Here is a 21,317-nt window from a genome sequence, read left to right on the forward strand (position 1 = left end):
ATCTTCCATTTCCCCAATTTTCTGTTTTAACAAATGAGCTGAAAAAATGGCAGGTGGAATTTAATGCAGACGTGTGAGGAGTTGCAATATGGTAGGACCAACCAGGGTAGGACTTGCACAGTGAGCAGTAGGGCAATGAGGAGAGCAGTAGAACAAAGGGATCTGGGAATCCAGGTGCATAACTCCTTGAAAGTGGTGTCACGGGTAGATAGGGCCATAAAGAAACCTTTGTACATTGGACTTTCTAGATCAAAGTATTGAGTACAGGAGTTGGGATGTTATGTGGAAGTTATATAAGACGTGAAGCCTAATTTGGAGTATTGTGTGCAGTTTTGGTCACCTAGCTACAGGAAAGGCATAAATAAGATCAAAACATCCAGTGGAAATTTACAAGCATGTTGCCAGGTCTGGAGGGCCTGGGTGATTGAACAGGTTCAAACTTTATTCCTTGGAACGTAAAAGATTTCAATGTTTATGAGATGGCAGGGGTATGGATGGTTATGGTCTGGGTGCAGGTCGATGGGACTATTCAGCTTAAATGGTTCAGCACAGACTGTATGGGCTGAGGACCTGCTTCTGTGCTGTAGTTTTCTATGACTCTACAATTTAACAAGATTGTCCTACCCTGCAATTTAAAATAGAACAAACTTATTAGCAGTAACAGCAGAAGGTTGGCTATTTAAATATATCTGGAATAAAAAAGTGTTTATACTCATATGGCTAAAATGCCCAGTCAGGTTTAAGAAATGAATATTTGTTAACTCGCTAGTCATCGTCATCGTCGTCGTGGCTATCCCTCGAGGTCGAGGATGATGGTCTTCGTTCTGTTGATCTACTTATGGGTTCTGAAGTGGCTTATGAGTCCAATCTTGGCTTTGAAAGTTCTTCCGCATTCAGGACAGGTAGTTCCAGATGGCAGATCGTACTTTGGTTGTTGCTGCCTCTCTTTCTATTTTCTTCTCTTTTCTTCTAATTCTGCACATCTGTTGGCTTTGAAAGTTGCTGTTCCTTCTCAGATGTTGGCTTGCCAGAGTTTCCTGTTCTTGGCATTGGTTTCCCAATTGTTGATGTCGATGTTACATTTCTTCATGTTGGCTTTTAAGACATCTTTGAATCTCTTCTGTTGTCCGTCTCTTTTACGTTTGCCTTCTTTAAGTTTTCCAGGGTTGTTTCGACAAGTTGAATTGAACAGTGTTGCAGCTCTTTCAGAAAACCACCTACAACAGATTCCGATTGCCTTCAACCATGCATTCACGAAACTTGGACTTATCATCAATTCCAAGAAGACTCAGATCATCTACCAACCGTCACCAATTGAGACAAATCGGATAGAACTCACTAGTGGGTTGTGCAAGATGCATTCCACAAATGGAAGTAAGTGCATGGGTATCATAATTATTTTTATCAAAGTGATACTGCACTACATGGGGGTATAGATTGCTTTCATGTTTTTGACTTTGAAGATCAGTCTATATTTTAATTACCGATGTTCTTGGTTTTAAATATTAATAAGTTGTGTATCTCCTGGCATACTACTGGGATGAGTTGTCAGTTCTGCCTTATTATGATCTATTTCCAGAAAGGAACAGTCCAGCAATGATGAACAATGCCAAAATACAATTAGGACAGCATTTTAGCTTGTGGTTGTGTCACTAACTATCCTCATCCTATTCTTTCTTTGCCTTTGTCATTTGTGGGAGAAAGGTCAGGTGTGCAGTACGCACAGCTATGACTACAAATGACTGTGTGTGAGAGAGGCAGGCTGTGTTTGGTAAGATCTGAGACCAGCACCTCTTGAGTCACATCCCTCCCCACCGGCCAATGTTAAAGGACGGCTAGAATTCCTTAGTAATTCAGATTTTATCTGTTCGAGGAGAACCAACAATTTACGTTTGTGTCTGTTGACCTGTTCTGATATCCACCAATTCCAATATTTTCCTTTTATTTTAATGTGAACACTGTGAATGTCAGTGTTGACTTGACTTCAATGTCAGCATTTGGTCCATATTGTTGAGGGTCTTTCCATTGAAGGGCAAGGAAAGGCCTGACTGCGGACTGCAGTATTCAGTGTTGACTGGCTGACGTGCAAGTGCATTGCTGGATTGGTTGTTGGGCGGCAGGCAAGTCTTCAGCTTGTTAGAGCAGAAAATGCTTTTGGGATGGAGAGCAACCGCATTTCCAGATTTCTGCTGAACAACAAATTCTTGGAAGATGTACACACTGGAAACCCATTGTCATAGCCTCTAAAGCTGAAATGGGAGCTTTTAAAGCCTTCTCCCATCTCTGTCTACACCAGTGTCTCTAGTGCACTATCAGAGAACATTGTCCTCAATGTTTCCATCTGCTATTTATTTAACATTTAGTTGCAGTCCAAGTCTAACAGCCAGATTGCATCTCCCATGTGTAAGTTTTAACTTCCATTGCCAACAGATCTTTTCTGGGGAAAATTATGGGATCTCAGACAAATCATCCAAAAGCAAAATACTGCAGATACTGGAAATCTGAATAAAAGCAGAAAAAGCTGGAGATGCTCATTTGGTGACAGCAGAGCTGATATTTCACCTCAATGATCTAAATGAAAAACCACCAACGTGGAGCATACAAACACTGGCTGGCTTCCTGATTAGAATCAGCATTTCCTTTTTCTGTATCAGACGATCATCTGTACACAGAAACACCAACTGTCATAGAAGCTACACTTGCCAATGAAATCAACTTTGTCATATTTCAATGGTCTGAGATGACTTTACACTAGAAATACAGGGTTTCCTTCATGGTCGTCTTCAGGTTCCTCATCCTCTGGTAACTTTGAGACAGTTAACCACTCCAACGTCCTCAAATGCCTTTCCTCTGCCACCTAGCTCAGAGGAATTCAATTCACCTACCTATCTGATCATTGCTGGTGCATCTTCAATGCCTACTTTTCTTTTTCATCTATGCCCCATTCCTCAGGTCCCCTAAGAATATTGCCAATCTTTATTCAATATATTCAAGTATTTATCTTTTGCTAATGATCCTGTTGGCTTCTTTGAATTTGACAGATTACAACTTAAACATTCTACTTGGAGCAGAATAAGTCTTCTTGTCTCATCAAAAACATGTAATATGCTACCTTACCTAATTCTGTCCTGGTTGCAAAAGGCCTTATTCCAATATTTTTTATTTCAATTATTTAAGTACTTCCTGGCCAACCTGCACTGCATACAGACTGTAAAAACATCTCATCCAAAATTCTATGACTTGCATCCTACTAAGCACCAAAATTCAGTCCTCCATTTTTCCTATCTTTGCTGAATTAGATGTATCCATTCTCACAAAATATCACATTCAAAATTTAGTTCTGTTGTTAAAATTTGGTTTAACTGAGTGTGAACTGAGCCTGAAGGTGCAGGATGGTTGTGGTGTGGCTGGTACGGGCCAAATCAAGGCAGCAGGGCCCAGGTCTGAAAGTAGGGAATGAGCCAATGTTAGGCCATTGCTAGAGTGGACTTGTGTTCGTCCATCGTCGACTTCAATGAAGACCTCAACACCATTATGATGGTGTTGAGACTAGCGCATGATTTGGATTTAAGTGAGGGAGAGTTGCGCAGCGTCAGCCTCACTCTCTCTTCCCAATTCCCATCTGGATCCAGTGGTAAGACAGAGTCAAAGACGGTTGGAGATAGGACTAGGTGCTGTGGGTGACCAAGATGTCTTCTGTGTCTTGTCCTGCTCTACACATTCCACGACGCTTGCAGAGACCGCCTTCTTGACCGTTGGACCTTCCATTGGTTTCGTCCGCTCAGTCTGCCGGAGTCTGTCTTCACATGCTGGGATAGACAACTCCCTATCTCACCAAGGGTTTGAGACCCGTCGGCTACCCTGACCTCGTTTAGCCAGCTTGTTGAAGCCGTGGCCTGGGGAGTGGCCACTGTCGCATGCAAACAGCTACACGGAGCCACAGGTGAGAGCTGAGTGCCAGGTGGGGATCAAAGGTGGGCTAACCGCCTTGAAAAGGACGTGACATGTTCCCCCACCAAAGGTGCTACCCCTCCCTGACACCCCATACACCCCTACTTAGAGATGATTTGAAGGGGCAATATTGAGGTGAGATGAGCCGAGGCAAGGCAAGGCAGTGTCAAGTCAGCAGTGCCCAGGCCAGAGAGCAAAGAACAACCTATCGTTTGCCCAATTTAAGCACTGGGTCAGATTGGAAAAGTCAGGTATGGACTAAATCGAGGCAGCAAGGCCCGGGCCCAAGAGTATATTGAAGAGGCGGCCAGATCCAAAAGTGAGGAACAGCCAGAGATATGGATGATTCAAGTGCTGGGGCAGATTGAAAGGGTCAGGATGTCAGGGCCGGAGGAGAGGAATGGACCTGTGTTGAGCTCATTGCTCCGCAAGATTTACCCGTCTCTGTGCTGAACTGAGGCTGTGGCTTGCAACTAATAGTCTCCTTGGCCGGCTGCAGTGATGACCGACTTCGTGGCTGTGGACTCACTTTCGTGACCTTTAGTCCTCAATGTTATTTGCTTACTTTTATTGTTTGTATGATTTTGATTTTCTTCTGCCTTATTGGGTGTTTGACATTATTTTTTAATGAGTTCTATTGGGTTTCTTGGTTTGGTGGCTGCCTGTAAGGAGATGAATCTCAAGGTTGTATACAATATACATACTTCGATAATAAATGACTTTATGCTTTGAACTTTAAAATTAATCATGGTCTTTGCCCATTGCTATGCTAGTAACCTTCCAAAACCTCACAAATCCTTATTGCAACTCCAGTCTTTAACCATTAATGTTTTGTGATCTCTTTCCAGTCCAATTTTGATAGTCCTCACCCCTGCAAACCTTAGGATTTCTTCACTCCTGCAAACATTTTCATCTCTGGATCTGCAAATATATTTTAGAGTTCACTTATGAAATGTTTGGGGATAATTTCCTGAGTTTTGTTGACTTCCTGTAGTGACATGGATATATCCCATCCAGTCTTAGGGACATTCAAGGGAGCAAAAGTGAGTGTGGTTGCTTTTTCTAAGGAGAATATTAGAATCAGGTTTAATATCTCTGGCATATGTCATAAAATTTGTTGTTTTGCAGCAGCAGTACATTGCAATACATAATAAAATTATATCTTACAATAAGCAGTGTATATTAAAAGGAAATAAGTAATGCAAAAAGCCAGGAAAAAATATACTGAGGTAATGTTCATGGATTCATTGTCAATTCAGAAATCTGATGGCAAAGGGGAAGAAGCTGTTCCCAAAAAGCTGAGTGTGTGTCTTCAAGCTCCTGTACCTCCTCCCTGATGGTAGCAATGAGAAGAGGGCATGTCTTGGGTGATGTGGGTCCTTAATGATGGACACCACCTTTTTGAGGCATCAAACTTTTCAAGGTGTCCTGGATGCTGAGGAGGCTAATGCCCAAGATTGAGGTGGCTGAGTTTGCAACTTGCAGCTTTTGCCAATACTCTGCAGTGACCCCCCCCCCCGCCATAGCAGATGGTGATGCAGCCAGTTAGAACATTCTCCACGGTACATCTGTAGAAATTTGCAGGTGTCTTTGGTGACGTTCCAGGTCTCTTCCAGATCATAAATTGGTTCCAGAGGACTGGAAAATTGCAAATGTCACTCCACTCCTTAACAAAGGAGGAAGGCAGAAGAAAGTAAATTATAGACTAGTTAATCTAATATCAGTGATCGGGAAGATGTTGAAATCCCTTGTTAAGGATGAGGTTTCAGGGTGTTTGAAAGCATATGATAAAATAGGCCAAAGTCAACGTGGTTTCCTTCAGGGGAAATCTTGCCTGACAAATCTGTTGGAAATCTTTGAGGAAATAGGTTGGCATTCTGCAGGGAGCCCTGCTCTTTACGATTTCTATATGTGACTAGAATGTGAAAGTGGATGATACAAAGCTAGGTGGTGATGTGGAAAATGTAGTAAGTTGTGATAACTTATAACAGGACATTAATAGGATGCACATCTGGGATGAGAAATGGCAGATGGAGTTCAATCTAGAAAAGTGCAAAGTGATTCACTTTGAAAGGTCTAACTTGAAGACAGGATACAGGGTTAATAGTAGGATTCTTAATGGTGTGGACAAACAAACAAAGAGATCTTGGATTTCATGTCCATAGTTCCCTCAAAACTGCAACATAAGTTGATAGGGTGATTAAGAAGGCATATAATGTTGGCCTTCATTAGTTCAGGAGCTATGAAGTAATGTTGCAGCTCTTTTTAAAAAAAAACAACAACAACTCTAGTTAGAGACACTTGAAGTATTATGTTCAATTCAAATTGCTTCATTAAAGTAAGGATAAGAAGGCTTTAGAGTGCATGCAAAAGAGATTTATTAGAATTAGAGAGCATGTCTTATGAGGTTGGGTTGAACAAGCTAGAGCTTTTCTCTTTGGAGTGAAGGAGGATGAGAGGTGTCTTGATAAAGGTGTACAAGATGCCAGAGGCATAGATCAAGTCGACAGGCGGAGACCTTTTCCCAGGACAGAAATGGATCATGGAAGCTAAATGGATGCCATGCTAGTGTAGCAGTTGGTGCAACACTATTACAGATCAGGGCGTTGGAATGTGGAGTTCAATCCCACGATCCTCTGTAAGAAGTAGGTAAGTCCTTCCCATGGAGTGTGTGGGTTTCCTCCAGGGTCTAAAGATGTACTGGTTAGTAGGTTAATTCGTCATTGTAAATTGTCATATGATTAGGCTGGGCTTAAATTGGGAGTTGCTGGCAGCACAACTCAAAGGACATGAAGGGTCTATTCCACACTTCATCTCTAAATAAATACTGTAAATAGAAGGGAGCATAACTTTAAGATTTTGTGAAGGAAGTATAGGGGAAATTTCAGAGTTTTTTTTCCCTAGAGAGTGGTAGATGCACAGAATGAGCTTTTAAGCGTGATGATAGAGGCAGGTACATTGGGAATATTAGGAACATTTAATAGTCTCTTGAATCAAAAAATGGAGCGCTATGTGGAAGAGAAGGGTTACATTGATGTTGTAGGTTAAAGTGTCGGCTTGTCGGCAGGACATTGTGGACTGAAGGGCTTGTACTGTGCTGTATTCTATTCTTGAGTCTACAGGAATTGATAAGAAAGAGACGAGTTAAAGACATTGATGGCTTGTTAGAGCACTGAGGTTCCTAAAGTCTGGCAGTACTGTTCTTTATTAGCATCCCAGAATTTGACAGTTTTGGAAATATTCTTGCCATAATTGTAAAGAAGTAAAAAGTTGAGTGCACTATTAGCATACTCCATTACAAATTTAAAACCTTAATAAAAACAAAACTTTATTGTTCCAATTAATTAATAAAACATGCAAATGTGGATGATACCAGTCACAAATGTTTGCTCATGCTGTTACAAGAAAATTGAAGATTGATGTAGGAGTGGGCCATCTGGCCCTTCAAGCTTGCCTTGCCCCTGAATATGATATTTGTTCAATGACTCCAAGTCTCTTCTGTCCTAATTTTGACATCACTCTCAGTTCCTAATCTTTCAAAAAGTTATCTCCTTCTTTCTTAAACTGCAGTGACCTTGCCTCCACAGACTTCCAAATTTAAAAAATTCCAAAGACTCACTATCTTCTGCAAGAAGAATTTTCTGCACACCTCAGTTTAAAACGACCGTCCCTTTATTTTGCAACTGTCCATTTGTCCATGACTCTCCCATGAGTGGAAACATCCCACCATCTACCCTGTCATCTCTTCTTAGGATCTTAACTTCAATAAGATTATCTCTTGTTCTACTAAATTCCAAATGTCATATCTATTGGAGATGTACTAAATTTCAATCTCTACCTTAAATCTCCAGTTTCATTTGAAAACTTTAGATAAAACAAAGAAATTTTCAAATTGCACAAGATGAGGAGATGTGTAATAAACATTCAACTCATTTTAAGGAACAGGTTGTATTTGGGAAAGACCCACAATCTTGGTGCATTAGTGGACATGTATTGCCTTGTTTCCCTGCCTACATTTTGAAGAGTAGGCAGTCAATACATGCAAGCACATTGTCATTGTATGCTCAAGGAATCTGGCTGGGAAGTGGATATTCAAAGCTGCCATGCTGCAGTTCAGATCCTTCATGCTCTGAAACATCATGACTTGTGGAGGATACAAATGTCATTGCTTTTAAGGTGTATTCTTACTATTAACCCAGAAGTTTTTATTTGAAAAATATTATTTTCATAACATTTGAAAATGTATAATAAACATTCATGTAAACAATTTACATTACATTGGTATGACATCAATTTTCCTTTGCAAACATTCCTTGAGTAGACAGTCCTCATGGTTTTTCTAAACATGGGTTGTAGAGTTTAATGTGCAGCCAGAGAGTGGTCTTCAACTGTGGCCTCTCTCAATTGAGTCTTTGCAAGATCTAGACCAACCTACAGTGCATCCCTCAACACTGAGCCCTGTAGCATGAAGTTCAGCAATTCACAGCATTCAGTCACAGAAGTAATCCTTGCTCTGCAAGATCACAATTTTTTCAACGGACCAGAGAGCATCTTTCAACACAATGATACTTTCTCCCGCAACAGTTGGTGTTTGGCTCAGTGTGTATCTGTGCTCTGTAAGTTCTGACAGTTCACAGAGCACAAGATCCTAATTACCACAGCTATTCAGGATTAAACTCAATGAAGACCACTGAATCCCTTTCCAGACATTTTTAGGAAATGCAGATTCCAGAAGTTAAATGGGTGACAACCTTATCCTCCCTGCAGCCACCTTGAAAACAGTGTGTGAGAGCACTGAAACTTCTACAGAATGTGAAAGATCTGTCAGCAAGGGCTCTTCTCATTAGTCCAAGCAAAGTCTTGGTACTTGTTTGAAAGTTCTAACGACGAGAGAATCGTACAAATAACTTCGACCATCTGGTTAGGAAACACTGACAGTATTTATGATCTCCTTTTTCTGCATGGCCTAAGAGGCATTCCATGCAGAGCACTACTTTGGACAGTTTGATGGTCAAACATTTCTACAAGGGACAGGTGGCACAGTAGAGTTCAGCTGTATTCCACAGCAAAACGGCCAGATCTATCCTATGCAACATCAGGAACCGATGGAACTGCAGTACATTTGTTGTTTATCTGTCCAGCTGACGTCATCTGGACGAAAGCCATGTTGACCATTTGTTTAGGAGCATTGCGTACAGTACTCCTAAGGGCAAAGCAAAGTTAAGATGGCACTAAGCAGCAACTCCTTTGCTTGCACCTTTGGAAACAGCTCTGTCTTTGATATCTTTTTTTTCCCCCTTTTCTAGGTTCATTTGAAGACCCTGACCTGGAGTTACACTCTGACTTCAGTTCTTCGCAGGAATGGTACCCACTCTCAGGGCCTCATGACTGGCCGCTTTTTGATATGTCAAGGCCGTGGCCTAGAAGACTAACATGCCTTCAGGGTGCCGGATTTTCGTAGCTATGGAGATGGGTTAATTGAAGGCCAGTGCCCCTGACTGAGGCATTGTGGAAGAACACGGAACATCAGGAGCAACAGGTTAGCTGCTGGCTGTGTGCCCAGAGACCTGAGCCTGTCTGGGGCCGATTCTCTGGGTGCAGGGCTCTGAAAAAAACGACACAATAGACTTTTAACATCATAAATCAGTGAGTTCTTTGTTATGTTTCCCCTCTCTCTGTGAAACGGGATCACTTCTTTTTCCCTTATTAGGGAGAGAGAGAGAGAGCCTGTGGTAAGTCAAATTACCGGGTGAACGAGTAGTCTTTGGAGTACTGCAAGGCAGTGTGTTTATTGATGCTTTGCTGCACGCTTGAGTGCTTGGTGGAGGGTGCTGATGCTTTTCTGCTGGCGGTGGGGGGGGGGATCATTGCTTTGCTGCTGGTACATGGGAGGGGGAGCTGGGGAGGCTTTGGGGTTCTAACATTTAACTGTCAGTCATTCTTTGGGGCACTCCTCTGTTTTCATCTATGTTTGCGAAGAAAAAGAACTTCAGGGTGTATATTGTATACATTTCTGATATTAAATGTGCCTACTGAACCTATTGAGTTCTGTTTGCCACACCACTGGATTTCATTCTCCCGGAGGAGATTCACCAAGATGTTGCCAGGATTAGAGCATTTCAGTTAAAAGTAGAAACTGGATAGGCTGGGGTTTGTTTTGAGCAGAGAGGTGACTTGCTGCGAGTATATAAAATTCTAAGGTGGACAGATAGTGAAAACTAATATTTCCATATTGGGAATATCTCAGGTAGGATGGAACAGGCTTAAGGTGAGCAGTAGGAGATTTATTTATTTGTTTACAGGAGATCTGAGAGGATGTTGGACTTGGAATGCACTGCCTGAAGAGATGGTGGAGGCAGATACTCTGACAACACTTAAGAAGAGTCTAGACAAGTACTTCAATAACTGAGGCATAAAAGGCTGTGCTTTCTTATAGATGAAGATGAGATTACTTCACCAAGCACAGATGATGTGGTCTTTTCAACCACTGATTCACAAGCCACAGCGATTCGCTCTGGAGAGAGTCATCACACTCCAGGTCAGACGAGAGATAATCCAGGTCAGGTTTCAGACCACAGTACCCAGGTAGATCCTTCGCATGATGGCGGTGGTGTGGAGGTAGAGAAGAAGAGGAAGGTCAAGTGGCCAGCAATGGCAGATGAGAAGGCTTGGCGTGTATTTGATGAGGATATCAGTATGATGTTGGAGAACACTCTCAGAGGAACATCAAAGAGAAAGTTAGAAGTGATGGGCGATATGATTTACAATGTTGGAAAGCACATGTTTGATTTGGTTGAGTTGAAGAAAGCACCAGAGGGGCAGATAGTCAGACAGCGTATCCATCTTTTGCAAACCCTTCAGTAGTTCCATAGACACCTGAAGAGCAGACTATCTGTTGGATGGAAGTGACCAACAACTCTGATAGAGGCAGATGCCAAGTTTTTAAGCTCACCAGTGGGAGGTGGTGCTTTAGCACTGCTGGCCCACCACCTCGAGGGAGTCTTGATCATAAGCGGGCCGAAACTCCCGAAGTCAGGTGGCAGATCAACTGATGATCCCACTGGTGATAGCACAGGACAGTTAACATCTTAGTCCACGTTTATTTTGTAACTCTAGAGCTTAGAGAAACACTGCCTGTAATCCCAGTGGGAAGAAATGAAATTTCATTATTCTAAGACATGGGGCAGAATTAGGTCACTCAGACCACCAAGTCTTCTCTGCCATTTGATCATGCTTGATTTATTTATTATCCCTTTCAACCCCACTCTCCTGCCATCTCCTTGTAACCTTTGACACCCTTACTAATTAAGAATCTATCAACATCTGCTTTAAATGTACCTAAATGACTTGGCCTTCACAGCTGTCTGTGGCAATGAATTCCACAGATTCACCACCCACTGGCTAAAGAAATTTCTCCTAATCTCTGTTCTAAAGGGACATCCTTGTGTTTTTTAACCTAATTTACTTGAGATTGAATATTATGAGGATGCAGGACTAAATATCAGTCATAAATGTACGCACAATATAAATTCAGCAGATCAGATGCCTACCTAATTTCATATTTTCCATGCGTCCATTTGCTTTGCTGATTAATACTATTCTAAATTTATCCATTTCCTGATTTGCTACATTCTTTTGCAAATAGTTTTGGACAGTATTTCAATGTCTTAAAGTTGAATGTTCTTGCCCTCTGGTGATCAAATCTAGGCAGCACCACATGCACTGGATCATACTGCAGTGTGGTTCAACAACAGCCAGCTGTAATTTTCTGATTTATTTCAAAATCTGAAAAACTTTACAATAATCAGTGTGACACAATCATTGTTTTTTGTTGTAGTTTCTTTGCAAATGCTCTGTGTATATCTGAAAGGCAACAGGCAAAATTAATTGTAATAAGTAAAAGTGAAATCTCAGATTTCGATCAAATAACTTAAAGAGTTTAAGAATTATTGACTTCCAAGTACTCTTGACATATTGGGGTAAATAGTGTATGTTGTATCATGCAAAGCACTGCAAGTTAGAAAAGTTGATAGTTCAGGCAATGCTTTCCATTACATAAGGTGATGGAACCTTGGCAATAATGAGAACAATATCACTTCCCTAAGTGAAAAAAGGGATTAAAAACAGGGAATGCTAGATCTTTTTAGCATGTTAGGCAGCATCTATGTAGATAGGATGATGAGATATTATTTCAATCATTGGGACTGTGAAAGGTTAAAAACAAAAGAATTTAAAATGCTGAGAATGAAAAAAGGCAAAATGCAAAAGGGAAGGTGGTCAGTAATAGGGAGAAGGTAAGGAAGATGAAAATACTACAGAATGATGCAAGATGGAAAATGATTATGGGACAAGTAAAGAAACAAAACTTTGGTCTAGAAGTGTAGAAGAAATAAGCAGATCTATTGTTGAAATTATAAAAGGAAAAGTGTCTCGTTGCTGTAATGAAAACAAAGAAAGGTGGAAATACTTAGTATCCAGATTGCACTCAGTATTGAGTTGGGAAGGTTATAGTGGGAGATGAGCTGTGTTCCTCAGCCTGCTATTGAACACATTAGAACATTGTAAGAGGCTGAAGACAAAAGAGGTCAGAGTGAATATTAATAGGATTGGGTTGACAAATGAAAGCACGGACAACTTGAAGCTCAGTATTGTGCTTGCTGACTGAACAGAAGTAGAATATAAATTGGTCACCTAATTTGCATTTGGTCTTTCCAGTGTGGAGAGGACCACGTAGTGCATTGTAAATATTTTACACTAATTTGAAAAAAACTCTAAGTAAATTGCTGATTCATTTGTACTTGTGACATGCATGGTGAGAAACAAGGAGGTAAAAAGGCAAGTGCTGCTGCTTCTGCAATAGCTTGGGTAGGTGTTGTTCATGTTGGTTATGGAAAAGTAAACAAGATTGACCTAAAGGACATAGTCCTTTCAAAATATGGAAAGAGGAAGGGTTGGGAATGTATATTTGGCAGTGGCATTGTTTTGGAAATGTCAAATATAGCACTATATGCTATATTTTCGGGCCTGTGAGTATTGTTCCTTCTCTTTTTCATGCCAGTGGGTGGAATTGATGTCTTTTCTTTCATCAACACCCATTCTTTTTCTGTATTTAATGGCTATATGAAGTAGGCAACTATCAGAGTTGTATTGTGCGTGCACACTTTGACAATAAAGTAAACCTTTGATATGTGTTTAAAAAATTTGTGTCTCCATTCAGACTGAAGGAAGGTCACAGCATCTTCTGTTGCTCGTGTCCCCAAATGCAGCTACTGATCACGTAAAAGATTTGCTTTCAAAACTGACAAGGCAAACTTTAAGTGCCACCCACCCCCCCCCCACCCACATCATTACTTCTGAGAGAAAAACATTCTACAGGAATTCATCTCATTTGCAGCATAACATGGATTTAATAAGTATGATAGAAAATCATGATACAAATGGTTTTCTTGGAACACCATCTTTTGTAAAGTAGGTGTCACTTGTACTGCAAGATTCTGGATTATAGATCACAGATCACAGAAATCAACAGCACATTACAGGCCCTTCGGCCCACAATGTTGTGCCAGCCATGTACCCTACTCTAGAAACTGCCTAGAATTACCCTACTGCATAGACCTCTATTTTTCTAAGCTCCATGTACCTCTCTAGGAGTCTATTAAAAGACTCTATTGTATCCACCTCTACCACTGTCACCGGCAGTGCATTCCACATACCCAACGCTGTACGAAAAAATTGCCTCTGACATTCCCCCTGTATCTACTTCCAAACAACTTAAAACTGTGCTCTCTTGTGTTAGCCATTTCAGCCCTGGGAAAAAGCCTCTGGCTATGCATATGATCAATGCCTCTCATCATCGTTTACACCTCTATCAGGTCATCTCTCATCCTCCATCCTTTTCTCCAAAGAGAAAAGGCCAAGTTCACTCAATCTATTCTCATAAGGCACACTCTCCAATCCAGGAAACATCTTTGTAAATCTCCTTTGCACTCTCTCTGGTTACCTAGTTGAATGGTGCTGCAATAACTTCTCACCCAACATCAGCATAACTAAAGACCTAGTTATTGACTTCAGGAAAAGGAGGGAGGACAAGCACCAGTTTACATTGGGGGAATCGGCGGTGGAGAGTCAGTAGCATTAGGTTCAAATCACGGGGAAGCAACATCGGCTGTGCTTCTGGCCCTGTGGCTCAGAAGGGTAGGAAACTGAAGAGGATGGCAGCAGTTGTCGGGGACTTCATAGTCAGGGGGACAGACAAGTGATTCTGCGGACACAAAAAGGAAAAACAGATGGTAGTTTGCCTTCCAGGTACCAGGATCCGAGATGTTTCTGGATGCATCCACAATATCCTGAAAAGGCAGAATGAGCAGCCAGAAGTCGTGGTACATATTGGTACCAACAACATAGGAAGAAAAAGGGAGGAGATCCTGAAAACAGAATACAGAGAGTTAGGAAGGAAGCTGAGAAACAGGACCTCAAGGGTAGTAATCTTGGGATCGCTGCCTGTGCCATGCAACAGAGAGGATAGGGATAGAATGAGGTAGCAGATAAATATGTCACTGAAGAATTGGAGCAGGGGGCAGGAATTCAGATTTCTGGATAATTGGGACCTTTTTTGGAGCAGTTGGGACCTGTACAAAAGGGACGGGTTGCACTTGAATCCAAGGGGGACCAATATTCTTGCGGATAGATTTACTAGAGCTGTTGGGAGTGGTTTAAACTATTATGGCAAGGGGGTGGGAACCAGGATGACAGAGCTGAGGATGAGCCAGCAGGTTTACAAGTAGTTGATGGGTATGACATGAATGTAAGGAAGGACAAGCCAATGATTGGGTACAAATGCAGACAGAGCAGAGTTAAATTTGGAAGGGTGAAGAATGCAGGATTGAAGGTGTTGTATTTAAATGTGCGTAGCATTCAGAATAAGGTGGACGAACTCGTGGCGCAATTAGACATTGGTCCATATGACAGTTGGGCATCACTGAGTCGTGGCTGAAAAAACATAAGATATAGGAGTAGTAGGCCATTCAGCCCATCCAGCCCGCTCCACCATTCAATCATGGGCTGATCCAATTCTTCCAGTCAACCCCACTCCTTAGCCTTCTCCCGTACCCCTTGATGCCCTGGCTAATCAAGAACCTATCTATCTCTACCTTAACTGCACCCAATGACTTAGCCTCCATAATCCCATGTTACAGTTCCCAGTATGATACTCCTCTCCTCATATAACATTTTATCATCCAACTTATCAGGAGAAACACAATAACTCTGCTAGAACCAAAAGCCTTGCATTATTGTGCTATATTCATAAAATTACAATTTCTGATCAACTTAGTTGAACCAACTGATAGAAACAGCATGAAAACTGGCTTACTGCCTCTCAAGAACTTCTATTATGCCTTTAGCTCACAATGTGAAACTTCTTGGGAATGTATATATAAATGTAAGTAATTAGTTGTAAAATTAGTCAGCTCCATCTTGGGCACTGGCCTCCATAGTATCCAAGACATTTTCAAAGAGCGGTACCTCAGAAAGGCAACGTCCATTATTAAGGACCCCCATCACCCAGGACATGCCCTCTTCTCACTGGTACTGTCAGGAAGGAGGTACAGAAGCCTGAAGGCACACACTCAGTGAATGAGAAACAGCTTCTTCCCTTTTGCCATCCAATTCCTAAATAGATATTGAACGCAAGAACACTACCTCACTTTTTAAAATTATTTCTGTTTTTTGAATTACTATTTTTGATTTCTATTTAATATACATATACTTACTGAAATTCATTTATTTTTCCTATATTGATCATGTATTGCATTGTACTACTGTCACTGTTAATAATTTCTATGACATATGCTGATGACATTAAACCTGATTCTGATTCCAATTAAACAAAACCCTCTTCTACCAATATTCTACCATTACAACTCGTAATGTTGTAAAGAGTTATGCTCATCCTGAATGATCTGATCACATATGGTGCTGGACTTGTAATCCAAAGACCAGGATGGGTTCAAATAGACAACAAGGCAATTTAAACTCATTTAAGTCAATAAGTATATAATCAAATGCTCACTTAAGGAATATTTACTGTGAAACTACTGGATTTCCATAAAAAACTCATCTGTTCAGGGAAGGATATTTCACCCCCTACATGGAATTTTGCATATATTCAGATTCATAGAGACGTAATTGACTCTTCCTGTAAATGCACACTAAGATCACTTGGCCAGCTAGTCATTCTGAGAATTAAGGATGGTAACTAGATATGGACTTGCTAGCAATAATCAACAAAAATTATAAACACCAAAGTCTGCAGATGCTGGAAAAGGGTCTGAAGAAGGGGCCCTCAGCTCGAAACATTGTCTGTTTACTCATTTTCATAGATGTTGCCTGACCTGCTGAGTTCCTTCAGCATTTTGTGTACATCGCCATCAATAAAAACTATATCAGAACTAACATCAATTTTAACAGGTTTATATATGCTTATACTGTGAAGAGATTCTACTGCTAATAATTGAAAACAACATCCTATTTGAACAAGCAGTTCCAACATTCGCAGTAATTTTTACAATTTAAGAAAGCTTTCAATATTAAAAATGCATATGTATTTAATCTGATTGGTCTCTGTGGCATTCCATACCAACCTTTGGAAATTCTACATAATTCTACATAATGCCCATGATTCTCTTACAAGTTGCAATTTCAAATTAACATTAGTAAAAGTAATACCTTGAGAAATATGTTAAGTCTATTCAACAGTATTTTATTAAGTTAATAATACTTGCATGTAAAAGGTTATTCTTTTACAATTAAATTCAATGAAATGAAAGCTGCCAGGATAGCTGAGAATGTGAAAGCTCCATGGACTGCAACAGAACACATTTCACCTCAGCCAAAACACAACTGGCTGTGGCGATCCAGAGTACACATCAGATGCCGTATTTCTATTTATGTACAAGCAGATTGTGCAATTTCAGTAAGTTTCAATCGGAACATTTAATGTCAGAGAAATGTATACAGTATACATCCTGAAATTCCTTTTCTTCGCAAACATCCACGAAAACAGAGGAGTGCCCCAAAGAATGAATGACAGTTAAATGTTAGAACCCTAAAGCACCCCCCTAGCTCCCCCCTCCCGCGCACAAGCAGCAACAAGGCAACTACACCCCCCCACCCCCACGAGCAAATAAAGCATCAGCGCCCTCCACCAAGCACTCAAGTATACAGCAAGCATCAATAAAGGCACCGACTTGCAGTACCCCAAAAACTACTCGTTCACCTGGTAATTCAACATGGTATTGCAAAAATAAATCTATTGTTAATATCTAGCTTGGAAATCACGAAAGCCTGAAATACTTAGTTCAGTCCTTTAGCCAATCCTCAACTCTACCAATATAGAAACCCTATTAAATTTACAGTCAGAAATCAAAACTTCGCAGCATGGTCTTTGGACAGCACACTTGGCAATAATTAATTTAATGCAGTTGCTTTATTGCAATAAAACCATTAATGCTGGTTCAAGTTCAATTGACTCCTGTACAAAAGCATTTATGGAACATATCCACATAAGTACTATGAAGAGGGGAATAGGCTTCATGACTTTGCTATTCAATATGATCATGACTTATCACCTTCTCGATTCCTCCCAATATCCTCCAATTCCTTATTATCTAAATAACCTTGCCCTTGAACATACCAAATATCTGAAAATCTACAGCCATCTGTGATAGGAAATTTAAAAGATTTATCATTCACAACGTAAAGAATTTTTCTCCTTATTCCAGGCCTAAATCCTTGCTTCCTACACCTTAAGTTATGACTAGATGTTCCACTTCTTTTGTCAACTATGGTTTCTTCACCTACCATTCGTGCTCTTTCTCTAGATGACAAACCCATCCAGAACACCATGTGAATGCTCCCTAAACGACCTCCACATTTCTGTTGTATGTTTCCATCAGTTCCCAATTTATGCTTCCAAGTTCCTGCTTCATAATTCATAAATCAGAATTCACCCTCCCCCAATTAAATCCATCTGCTCCTATCCCTGGCCAAGGCTATGGTAAAGGTCAGGGAGTTGCGGTCACTGTCTCTGAAATACTCACTTGCCAAGAGGTCTATCATCTGACCAGGTTCATTGGCTAGTAGTGGACCTGTTATGGCCTCTTCTCCATCAGCCTATCCACATATTGGGTCAGGACTCCTTCCTGGACACACCTAACAAATTCTACCCCATCTAAACCTTTGGCACTGAGGAAGTGCCAATCAATATTAGAGAAGTTGAAGTCACCTATGACAACAACCCTGTTATTTTTGCACCTTTCCAAAATTTGCCCCAGTGAACTGGTGGCTTTTGGAGATCTATAGAATACTCAAAATAGAGTATTCTAAATACTCAAAATAAATTCTGCTCCATTCCCATTTCTGACTTCCACCCACATTGATTCTGTAGACAATGCTTCCATGATGACATCCCTTTCTGCAGCTGTGGTACTATCCCTGATTAGCATTGCCACTCTCCTACCACTTTTAACTTCCTTCTGTCCCTTTTGAAACACCTATATCCCCAAACATTCAGCAGCCATTTCTGCCCTTGTGACAGCCAAGCCTCAGTAATGGCCACAACGTTGTAGTACAATGTAATGATCCACACACTAAGTTCATAACCCTACTTCTCTCATTGCAGTAGATAATTTCAACCCATTCAACTGACTGCAATTATGCCCTACCCATGGTCTATCCTTCCTCAAAGTCTCTCCACATGTTGCATACATCTTTACACCAGCTGCTTCATCCTTTGACCTATCACATTGGTTCCTGTCATCCTGCCAACCTAGTTTAAACCCTTCCCAAGAGGTCTAGCAAACCTGCCCACTAGGATATTGGCCTCCCTTTAGATCAGGTGCAACCGCTCTCTTTTATACAGGTCATACCTTACCCAGAAGAGATCCCCATGATCCACAAATCTGAAACATCTCTCCCTGCACCAATTCTTCAGCCAGACATTCATCTGCCATGTCATTCTTTTCTTATCCTCACTGCACAAGGCATTGGCAGCAATCCAGAGATCACCACCTTTGGTGCCCTGTTTTTTAGCTTCCTACCAGCTCTCTATATTTACTCTTCAGCACCTCATCCCCTTTCCTACCAATATGTACCACAACATCTGACTGCTCTTATTCCCCATATAGAATGCTGTGGACCCAATCTGAAACGTCCCTGACTCTGGCACCTGGGAGGCAACTTGCCATTTGAAAGTCTCTTTCACATCCACACAATTATTGTAATTAACAATAATTACCCCTAACTATTAAATCCCTTATCACCATCTCTCTCCTCTTCTCCCCCTTTCCCATCTGATCTATCGAGCCAGTCTCATAACCAGAAACCTGGCTGCTCTGTCTTTCCACCAGCAGGACATCTCTCCCAGCCAGATCCAAAGCAGTATACTTTTTACTGAGGGGAATGGCCATTGAGATACTCTGGATTGTCTGCCTGTTCCCTTCCCTTTCCTGACAGTCACCCAGCCTCCTGCAACTTAGGTGTGACTGTAGCTCTTATCCATCAACTCGCCTTTCTCCCAAATGATCTGTAGATCATCTTTCTCCAGCTCCAGTTCCCTAAAAGAGCCTTTAAGAGCTGCACCCGATTCACTTGCAGATTTTGCAGTTGCGACGCTGGAGGTCTTCTCAATCTCCCACATCTTGCAAGAGGATCACACCACTGCCTCAGGATTCATTCTCAATGTTCTAACTAGCCACTAGTAACGAAAGAAACAGAACTTGACAAAACATTAACCTAGCCTCAGCTTCTTCTCACTGAAAACACTTGAACCAAAGATTCTAACACTAGGATTAAACCATAAATTGAATTTCCCATTCTGCCCTTCTAAAGAAATGTATATTTGTTACAAATCATGTATTGTTTCTTTAAATTACGGTATTGTGTATCTATTGTCAAATCTTCTTATGTTGTTTCCTTATCTATCGCAACTTATCTATCCATCAGACATTCATAGTTTCCTTTGTTAAGATTGAAAATTCTGGTTTCTGATTGAACTAAATCACTACTGTAAAACCCTACCATGGGCAGTCTCTACTTATGAAGACTATTAATCAATTCTTTCTCATTGCACAATACTAACACAAAATCTGAAAGAGCTTGTTAGCTGGCCAAACCTGTATGCAATTCATAGCACACATTTGGCTGCAGCAATAAAGAGCCACAGTGAGTTGAGCTGTCAAGTAACCTCTGTTTCATTGTAATACCAAAATGATTATAGCCTGCACCCAAATTTACATTATTCTGTTGAGTTGTGGCCCGAATACACACTTTCTTCATTGAAAATGGGTTCAGTTCCTCTTTTAAGTTCTGCTCTGGTACTTTAAATCTTAATTGTATTTGTTTCCTTGGTTATTGAGGTCAATGTTTTTGTATACTTACAATGTTCCTTTAGCAAATTTGTATAGCATAGTACAAAGGAACCTGAACAAAACAACATGCTCATGCTGTGCTCCACAATATAGATGAAAAGGGCTGCTGAGAATGGCTGGCAGTGCCTTTCTCAACATGAGTGCCAGGAAGTTCAGGATTCCCATGCAAAGTCCTGAACTTGCTGGCAAGGCTCCACTGGCAATTTCTCAACCACGCTCCGCTGCTGGACTCCACAAAATTACTGTAAATTCCCAGCATTCACACCTGTTCATCAATCCTGAACCAGATTATGTGCTACAGGATCTGTAAGACTATTTCCCTGAATGAAGATTTTACTTGTGGAAGAAAAGAATAAGGTTTTTTTTAAAGTATCTGTGTTTCATAATATATCAGTTTATTTTTAATAGTGATTTTTTTTAATTGGAAGTGATTGCAATCTGAATTTAGCCATGTATAGCAAATATTAATAATCAAATGTTATATTCACTTACAACAGGAATTCTGCAGATGCTGGAAATTCAAGCAACACACATCAAAGTTGCTGGTGAACGCAGCAGGCCAGGCTAACTGAAGGAAGTCCTGACGAAGGGTCTCGGCCTGAAACGTCGACTGCACCTCTTCCTAGAGATGCTGCCTGGCCTGCTGCGTTCACCAGCAACTTTTATGTGTGTTGGTTATATTCACTTCTAGCTTTTCCAAAGCTTAGTTCTACCACATTATGACCGCACTCTACTTCACAGCATGACAATTAATCATTTTTTTTCTCATTGTACTGCACAAGATTTAACAAACCCTGTTAGCTAGGCAAACTGTGTAAAATTCATAGCACACAGCATTTGGCCGCAATGATAAAGGGCCACAGTGGGATGAGCTGCTGACTAACCACTGCTCAATGGACAGGTGCATTGGGGAATTGACAATGGAATGAATCAGCAACT

The 21,317-nt window shown here is 40.9% G+C and overlaps 1 long non-coding RNA gene across 3 annotated transcripts in view; it reads right to left on the reverse strand.

Moving 5' to 3' along the window:
* The window catches only part of LOC140212221 (uncharacterized), a 45,072-nt gene that overhangs the window by 16,900 nt on the left and 6,855 nt on the right, over positions 1 to 21,317 (reverse strand). Inside the window, exon 3 of one of the 3 annotated variants that reach the window (XR_011889694.1) lies at positions 9,430 to 9,556. The exons of the other annotated variants lie outside the window; for them this stretch is intronic. This is a non-coding gene — a long non-coding RNA (uncharacterized lncRNA). Of the gene's footprint in view, positions 1 to 9,429; positions 9,557 to 21,317 lie in introns of those variants that run through there. 3 annotated transcript variants of the gene reach the window in all.

Source organism: Mobula birostris, chromosome 1 (assembly GCF_030028105.1).
Source record: "Mobula birostris isolate sMobBir1 chromosome 1, sMobBir1.hap1, whole genome shotgun sequence".
Lineage (NCBI taxonomy): Eukaryota > Metazoa > Chordata > Chondrichthyes > Myliobatiformes > Myliobatidae > Mobula > Mobula birostris.